Genomic DNA, 9,154 nt, shown 5'->3' with positions numbered 1-9,154 from the left:
GGCCATCTCTAGGCTCTAATGATGCTCATCATAGCACTGTTTCCTGCTATTAGTCATACCGGGTCATGTCTGGTCTGCCAGGGTCTCTGACCCACTCTTACAGTTTTATGTAAAGGCTGTGTGCACTCAGGATGCCAAGTGAGTTTTTGTTTTGCTGCTAAAACCTCCTTTTAATTTATTGCCATAGGGAAGGCTTTCCCTCCTGCTTACTTCATAAGTTCACTCTAACCAATGGAAATTATTCTATTCCTGTCACTCTCTAAGACAGTCTGTGTTCTGATATTAACTAATTTTCTTAAACAAACAAACAAACCATGGTTCCTATCATATAACTCCCCTGATTAAACTTATTGGTGATCTTCCATTGCTTTCTGGATGAAGTCTCCATTCCTCTACATAACAAACAAGGCACTGTTTCTTGGATTGTAGTTTAAAGTGAAATTATGGTATAATTTTTTTTTTCTCTTACTATATAGCCTGTATACAAGCTGCTTATCTCTTGGATAATAAATGCTGTGGTGTGAGTCTACACCATTCCTTCTGCCTGGCAAAGGTCTATAAGTGCTTTTAATTATACTATTTTACATAGCTTATTATCACATTTTTTCCTTGTGAAACTCTAGGAAGAATTGAAGTTTCCTCCCTGGATTTCCTAGCACTCAGAAGGACACACCTGTGTTATGGCATCTGTCATATTTTTGTTACTGTTTATCAACATGCCTTTGTTGCCTACATGACTCAGAATGTCACAAAAGCCAAGTGATACATCATTGAGTCTGGAGTACCTATCAGAGGGCTTCTCACAATACTGTCAAGTGTTTACATAAAGGTTTTGAGTGAGGAACTTCACAGGCAACAAATTGGTCACCTTCACCATCATTCCTGCCTCCTGTCATTCTCCTTTCCCTTGCTGGATGTTTTGAAACTAAAGAATCTTTAGACGACTTGCAGCACAAGTTGGTGTTAGCACTGGCCATTCCCATGGTCCAAGACAGAACAGGCTTATACAACTGCTTCCTGTACATGCAAACTCATGCTTTCAGTGAATTGCAGCAAACCAAGGTGAAGAAATATGCTTCTAAGGGACATTACCAGGAGATGACACCCCTGAAGTCATTCATTTCCTCTCTCCTTGCAGGTGGTGGGAAGCGACAGGACAGAGAGAAAGAGCTAGTGAACAAATGTGTGAAAGTTCCATGTGCTTTGTAGCTTAGTCACACTGCTGTTTGGATGCCAGTTTGACTGCTCTGTTCTGACTCACCTAGGTCAATGATTCTCAACGTGTGGGTTGCAACCCTTTGGGGGTTATCACATATCAGATATCTCGGGTATCAGGTGATTTACAATATCATTCATAACAATAGCAATAGCAAAATTCATAACAATAGCAAAATTACAGTTATGAATTAAGAAGAAAAATCATGTTATGTTTGGGAGGCCCTGCCACACGGGGAACTGCATTAAAGGGTTGAAGCATTAGGAAGGCTGAGAGCCATTGGTCTACACTTACCTATAAGCACAACATGAGTCTGAACATTTTCAGCTTTTCTTCAAAGGAAAACAAATCCTTTAAAAAATATTTTTAATGCTAAATTGTGGATCTAACTTCATAAAGTCTAAATAAACACACCTGAGAAAAATCCCCAATATATTATTAGAAATTGCATTTGTGATCCGGGATTCAACCAGGAGGTTAAAAAGGTAATGAGTGTTTCCACATTAAAGGAGAGCCAATGGTTAATGTGGCATAAAATCTGGGTATGAGACTCTGACCTGATGATATTAATTTTTATCCTCTGAAATCACATTCTCAGCCTGAGCTCTCCCGGGTTCCTCTGACTTCAAAGAAAGTGAGAAGGCACACAGCAGAAGTGGTCCAATTTACCTCTGTTTGCAAACGGACAAAGGGTATAGACATGTTTTCTTCTTTTTGTGCACTGGACTCCCTACCCTTACTTGTCTCCCGGAAATCCCTGCCCAGGCCAATGCATAGATGTAGGTTATACTAACATCACATAAAATTGGAAGCAAAATATTAATAATAGTCCATAATAATATAACATGACAGAATCATATTTATTATCAGTGGATTTAGCTGATAGGATAAAAAGGTGAATCAATTTAGAAATGTAAATTTCGTGTTGATGATAGCCTGACCTGTTTTGTCCCCGAACCAGTTTAGCTTATGATTGTGATCATTAGAAAAAGCACGGTTTCCCCTCCTCTGCTAAAGCACATTTTCTCCCTTCAGCGTGTTTATGAATGCGCATATGTGTGCACAGTGGTTATTTTAACACAAGTTTGAAATCAGGAGTTGTTATGCTAAAGACCAAAGGAATGAATTAGCCTGACCAGGTCATTAAAAGACCATCTGTTGGGTACTAGCCTGAAGCCACTGTTGTGTATTTCTGTCCCAACCCTGAATGAAAAAGCAAGCACTACAATCCCTAGCCACTTCTGAAAGTGGTATCAAAAAATGTGCACTCAGAGTCAAATGTTGGTCAAGACTTAACGTCGAGTTAAACAAAGCGAGGAAGGACCGAGGATTGAGATGGGTTGAACGTTCAAACAGAAGACCTGTAGCCCCCTCCTGCTGTCCCATGTAATATTTCCCATTTTTCAGATATGAACATATTGTATTATCTCCTGAAAGAAAAGCACACAAAAACTCCTTTGTTACCGGCTCAGTCTCCAGTCCTTGCCTTTCTGTGGAGGGTTATTTCCTATGGAAGTGTCTCAACATAATTCAATACTGAGGGAAAGTAACAGCAACAAGAACTAAGCATCCCCAACACGTCCATAGACGCAAAACTGTCTGATATCAGGCCCTGGGTAACTTTGGCAGCAGGTGGATCTCTGTGAGTTCAAGGCCAGCCTGGTTCGTATATTCATCGCGAGCTCTGGGTTACATAGTGAGACCCCGTCTCAAAAACAACAAAAGATTTAAGTAAATAAATAAACTCCTCAAATATTTGTTGTTATTTCACTGCAAGACAATTAAATATAATAGTTATGATCTAATGAAGGCTAGCTTGCTATTTAAAGCGACTTTGGTAAGGCTGGAGAGGTGGCTCAGTACGTAAACACACTTAGGACCAGTACTGATGCCCTGAGTTCTATCTCGGGAGCCTCATGGTAGAAGGAAGAGACTGACTCCAATGGGTGGGTTGACTTGACTGTCCTCTGACCTTCACATGCCTACACATACACACACACTCACACACACACACACACACAAAAAAGGACAAAAAACAGTGTGCTATAAAAATAAATAAGCAAAAGATAAATACATTTGGTAAAGGTATTTTTCCTGAGTCAAACTAGCCTAGTGTATTTTTATAGTTTAACAAACTGTAACAAAATAAAAAAATATGGTATTTTTGTTTGAGTTACTTCTGCTCTCAAATACAAGAAACTGGTAAATAACATAAAGTTATCTTCATCATTCCTAAAAGAGTTAGAATTATAAACAATAACATTTAAAATTAATTGACTTATTTATGTGCTTTCATTTTTGGTTAGCTCTTAACTGAAAATTCCCAGTACCCCAAGAACACAGAGACAGAAACTTGAACACAAACTTTTCTGCCAGGTAACTCTGGGGTTTCGTTCTGTTTTGTATTGCTTTTCAAGACAGGGTTTCTCTGCGTAGCTCTGACTGTTCTGGAACTCACTCTGTACACCAGGCTGGCCCCAAACGCAGAGATCTGTCTGCCTCTGCTTTCCCCCTGATTAAAAGTGTATGCCACCATCACCCACAATGTTAGGGTTTGTAAGAGGGGGTGATGGTGAGGACATTTTCACAGATGAATCCTGGAATTCACCAGTGTCACACTTTCCACTAAGCCATGTTTCACCTACAGCTCCCCTTTGGTCCTGCCTTCACATTTCCAGAGCCAACTGTACCGTGTTGAAATTTATATGACAGGCGGTTTCAACACTTTTGTTTAGTTAAATGCAAGAGCATCACTTTAAAAGAAAAGGTCTATTGCCAAAAAATATAAACAGCCCAAACTTTGATTAATATAAATATTTTAGAACCAGAACATTCTGTTACATCTTATGAAAACAATCCTGATGGGGCTGATGGGAAAGCAGAAGCTCTTTTGTACATGAGATGAACTCAACAAAATACAGCTGCGGAGCAAAATTTTTAAGTAAATATGAATTGTTTGTCTTTTCAAAGGGCCGTGGACTTAACTTGAATGGAGTTCTTCTGAGCACTTCATGTTTCATTAGTAAAAGTGAAAGTTTTCTTTTATTGACTTATTTCTGAAGCAGCCCAATTTAAATTTCAAAGTCTTCTAATTAAAAAAGATGCCATTAAAATGAGTCCCCCTGCCAAGTTTAGGGTTATTTACTAATAAGCTGCTGGACAAGAGATGTATGAAACGAAAAGATGAGAAACATTGACAGCAAAGGCTCAGAAGGCTGAAGTTAGTTTATTAAGTCATCCTCGTTTGTCACGAATGGCCCTGCAGCACACAGAAAAACATCCTATTACCTTAGAAGATTAATTCTGAAGGAGGTACTCTGAGGTCAAAGAACACCGGAGCGTGTGCCTAATCTTGAAGAAATCAGGCTGTTTCTCACAGCAATTAAGCGGAGGTCTGAGTTTCACCCACGGTGTATTTAAACACAGGATACAATTAAGCTCCAAAGTATTAATATCTTTGCTTTGCAAAATTGCCCAGGAAATAGATTTGCCCTCTCTCAAATGAACAGCAAGTCAAATTAAAGGAATAACTCGATTCGTAGCCAAGTTGCTTGAAATGAGAGTGTCACATTCTTTTCTAATTGCAAATGACTCAGACAGCAGTATAGTTTTTTTTTTTTTTAAACCTCACAATAGGCTGAGTATTTTGAGCTTTCCAGCTCCTTTTATCTAAATAGGGAATCTCAGGCACTTTCTTGAAAATGTATTGTTTTCCTGTTGTAATTAAACAGACAACTCATTGTGTGTTAAAAATCAACTCATTATAAAAATCTGAGGACTTATAATTTGCCACCAAGATAATATTTTAACAGGGGAGCTTAGCAACGGATGTGTAAAGGAAAAAAAAAAAACAACAAACAAACTGTAACTCATAAGCAATCAAATGATCAGAAGGTTTTTCTTAGAGTTATTTTCTTCATATACTTATCTCAAGCAATGAGCTAATGCTCTAGAGAAAATTATTACAGCTTTAAAACATTGCTTCACAAAGACAAAATAAAAGGCTAAATATAAAAACAGCTAAACAGCTTTTATTTGTGGTACATCATATCCCTAAAGGCAAAAAAAAAAATATTTTAATAGTACACAGTTGTATTAAATAAACTACCACTTTTATTCAGATTTTTTTAATTTCTAGGATTAAAAGATTTTTGCCCTTTTTCCATTTTTCTTTTATTGTTTCTCTTTTGTCTACATATCAGATTAACTTTCCATTTCATTGCCAAATCAAATTCTTTTTGTCTTTTTTTTTTTTTTTTTTCCAGGAGAAGGCAGGGAGGGAAGTTGGTCTTGGAATAGGAAAAGATAAATCAATAGCTCTTGTTTAGATAGCTGAATCAATAATTTTTTCTTTTCATAGAGGGCTTGGTAGCAAGACAGTTTTTGTTACACGGTGTTAGGAAACTCAAGGAGAAAAGTGCAACCCGTGACACGGACATCCTTGTAAAACAATAAACCCGAAGGAATGGAACAAATAGGGTGTCCGCGATGCGTGCGCGAGTGTGCGCGTCTGTGTCCACAGTTGTCTCTTCATATCCTCTCACACTTGTCTCTGCATTTGTGTTGTTTTCAGCAACTGAGAACACAGGTGAGGTGTAAGTCAATGGTCTTTGAACCCACAGTATGGGTAGTTTCGGCTGTGTGTGTTATGTGTGTGTGTGTCTGTTGTGAACGCTTGGGAGTGTGCAGCTGGATGAGCCTGAGCATGTGCACAGACGCCAGAGTTGTCTTCCGCTGTGGCTCAGTAGCCTGTTCTTTGAGAGGGCTCGTCTCTCTGAATTGGAAGCTCCCTGTTTTGGCCAGGCTGCCTCAACAACAACCTCCCAGGACCCACCCGCTCCTCTTCCCTTCAAGTTGGGGTTAACCCCATCATACAGCCTTGCTTAGCTCTTTTCATATTCTCTTTATGGGAATTTGAACTCAGAACTTCATATTTGTACACCAAACACTCACCCAAATGAGCCATCTCTCTTCCGCTAGCTTGGACCCCTTGGAACGTCTGTGGGCTATATGAGAATGTGTGGAAATTTGAATCAAACAAAGCATTTTTTTTTAATAGCACCAACGAGTTTAATATACTTCTCGCTGCCATCGCTGGCAACTTGGTCTGTTGTGTAACCTTTAAAAGTGCAGCATATCCCAAAATGAGTTACTTATTAAACAAATGTTCTTTTTCCAGTGCAAACTGACCTTTAAGCGATTATTTCTCAGCGCCCACAACAAAGAGGATTTCACCTGTCACCTTTACACTTTTGATGAGCTACAGTAAGTGGATCCACAACCTTTTCATAACATGGAAGGGACCCGATACACAACAGGGACTCACAAAATGCTAACGAGCACTTTTTCTTTTAAGAATAAGTCATTACTTTGTTAACTTGCTGTGACATGCAGAAGCTATGCAAATGGTAGAAATAAATTGTTATTTTCATCAACCTGCAACAATTTTAGACAACACAACTCCAAAGCACAGAGGCAGCCATTTAGTTACTAGTGTCAATTTCAGCAGGTTTTCTCCATATATAAAGTGTGCAGATGTGGGTTCCTGTAGATGTGGGCATGTGAGCATGGGTGGGCAGGTATAATTTTAAAGCTGCAGTTGATTGAAAAAAATGCTGTTGTCATATTCTGGAACCTATGAAGCATTTGTAGATAGTCTCAGTTAAACCTCTACCCACTTAAGCTCGTGACTCATTATCTATGTAAAAGGAAGAGTCTTAGTGGTATCAGAAATACACATGTAACTCTAAGGTATTTGTTTGTTTGTTTGTTTGTTTGTTTTTTTAATTGTGCTTTCTTCAGAAACAGATTTCTTTGTACAGATGTGATAAGTTCAATCATGTCTTGGTTATTTTTAATTAAATAACCAAGATGGAGATGGTGATTGTAAACTTTATTCAGGAATCAAATCAATCTATCGCATACATTTTTAAGACATGTGTTACCCCAAGTCCCACTGCTCTGTTCATTGGTGGGTAACCTAGTTTATACTTCCATAGAACTGTGGAATATGACAGAGAGTTCATTAGCCTAAATATTTTCACGCAGAGAAAAAGTGAAATTCTATTCTTAAAAAAAAAAATCCCAATAAAAAGAGTTTTACCTGCAAGCCCAGTAGCGTGTTAAAAGTCCAAACTTCCCACATTGGTTTATAAACTTAAGGTGTAAATAGCCACTTATGTTCAAGAATAATTTTTTTCTTGCAAATCTAAACTTTAAAAGAGAAAGACAGGTGATGATATATAAATAGCTAGCTAGCTAAATATATAGAAAATAGATAGGTGGATATGCTGTTTTTAAAGGCTTTGGGCTCTAGAATCTAAGTTCTATATCTTTATACAACAATCTCTCCTCTTTTCTCTTATAAAATATGTGTACTAGAATGAATTAGAAAGATAAGGAGTTCTCTTAAATAATGAAAAATAACTATTCTTAAAATAAGCTTCATGAAAGAATTTTCTTTTGGACTCCAATGTGACAAGGTTTTCTAAAACATAGGGGCAGAGCATTTACAAGGCTCCTGGGAAAAACCAAAATTAATATCCTTGTGGGGGTAAATAGACTCTAAAAAAAAAAAGAGAGATATCTTGTTTGCCTTCCTACAGTTTAATTTACAAAAAGCCAAATCAGTTATTTTATTGACATGTTATCACAGAAAACAAAAGAACCCACCTGTACTTAAGACTAAACAGGCTCGTTGTCAAGACTTCCGGAGAATTACTCATTAATGTTGGTGACTGCTGACAAACAGAGGAAAATCAACAGCTCTGGATAAAATAATCACCAAGGGCTTCGATGTCTGTAAACGATTTAAATTCCTGACATTGAACATTTACAGTGAGCGATGAGCCTTTGACATTCACCATATTTCAGTCGGCTCTCATCACAGACACAAGCCCAGAGGCTCCTTCCGGAGCTTCATAGCTTGCCTTTCTTGGCTTGCCTTTCTTGGTCCTTTGCACTGTCTTGACCATGAGACAACCCACACCGCCAGTCTCTCAGGGGCCCACGACCTGCCTGGTGGCCCTTGCTCCTCAGAACAATAGCTCAGATCCCTCACACCCTCTGCCCTCTCAGGCAGCTCTGTGGGGTAGTTTTCTTTATCCCATACTTATCACCGTCATCACAAATCAGCACTGTCCTCAGGCTTCAGGAGCCTCTCTCCCTGGGAGCAGAGACAGCCTTTCGGCCACAGATGTGGCCCGTTAACAGCACAAGCAAAGAGGATAACTTCACGTAACAATACTTCATTCAGCAAGAGAATCTGCAGCGGATTACAGTTTCTCTCTGGTTAAGTCTGGTCTTAATTTACTGCTTTTATTCAGTTTTCAACCACAAACGAGCCCCTTATGAGGCATTCACTAGGCAGAATTGACAACTCTTTTTATCTACTTGAAAAATATTTTTGGATAATAATTTATGGTTACAAAATATTTTAAGCAGTTTGAGCACTCATATTCATGCTTTCAGGGCTTTACCATGCAGCATCCTCGTTAAAAATGGACTGCCAGACAATCTGGTAACCTTACACACAGCGTTTGTAACAACGGAGTGACTTGGCCACAGAGAAACACAGATTCTTAAGAAAGAACTTCAGGTATTTCATGGCGAGTCTCTCAAAGACTCTACTAGGCTTTTAAATTGCATCTCAGGAGAGGGTGGGACCCCCGAGTGGTGTCTACAGGCTCTCAATATGGGGGGGGGGGTGGATAATTGTGGCAAGTATTGTATTTTATTTACAAGTTAATGTTTAAGATAGCCTATTTAAACAGCTTTCAGAGGAGAAAAAAAAATGCCACTATCTAGGACAGAAAGGACAGTACTGTTTGCACTTTACACATGAAGCTGGAAGGCAGAGACCAATGTGGACTTTTCTTTTTTTCTTTTTTCTTTCTTTCTTTCTTTCTTTCTTTCTTTCTTTCTTTCTTTCTTTCTTTC

General features: G+C 38.5%; 1 long non-coding RNA gene across 1 annotated transcript in view; it reads left to right on the top strand.

Annotated features, from left to right (window-relative positions):
- The first annotated feature begins 6,435 nt into the window (after positions 1-6,435).
- LOC129682156 (uncharacterized) overlaps positions 6,436-9,154 on the top strand; it is a 71,471-nt gene continuing 68,752 nt past the window's right edge. The window contains exon 1 of the long non-coding RNA XR_008720938.1: positions 6,436-6,481. This is a non-coding gene — a long non-coding RNA (uncharacterized LOC129682156). The remainder of the gene's footprint in view (positions 6,482-9,154) is intronic.

This window comes from Psammomys obesus, unplaced genomic scaffold, assembly GCF_907164565.1.
Source record: "Psammomys obesus unplaced genomic scaffold, mPsaObe1.curated_primary_1811, whole genome shotgun sequence".
Taxonomy (NCBI): Eukaryota; Metazoa; Chordata; class Mammalia; order Rodentia; family Muridae; genus Psammomys; species Psammomys obesus.
Note: the sequence above shows the minus strand (reverse complement) of the source record. Positions and strands in the feature narration are given on the sequence as shown.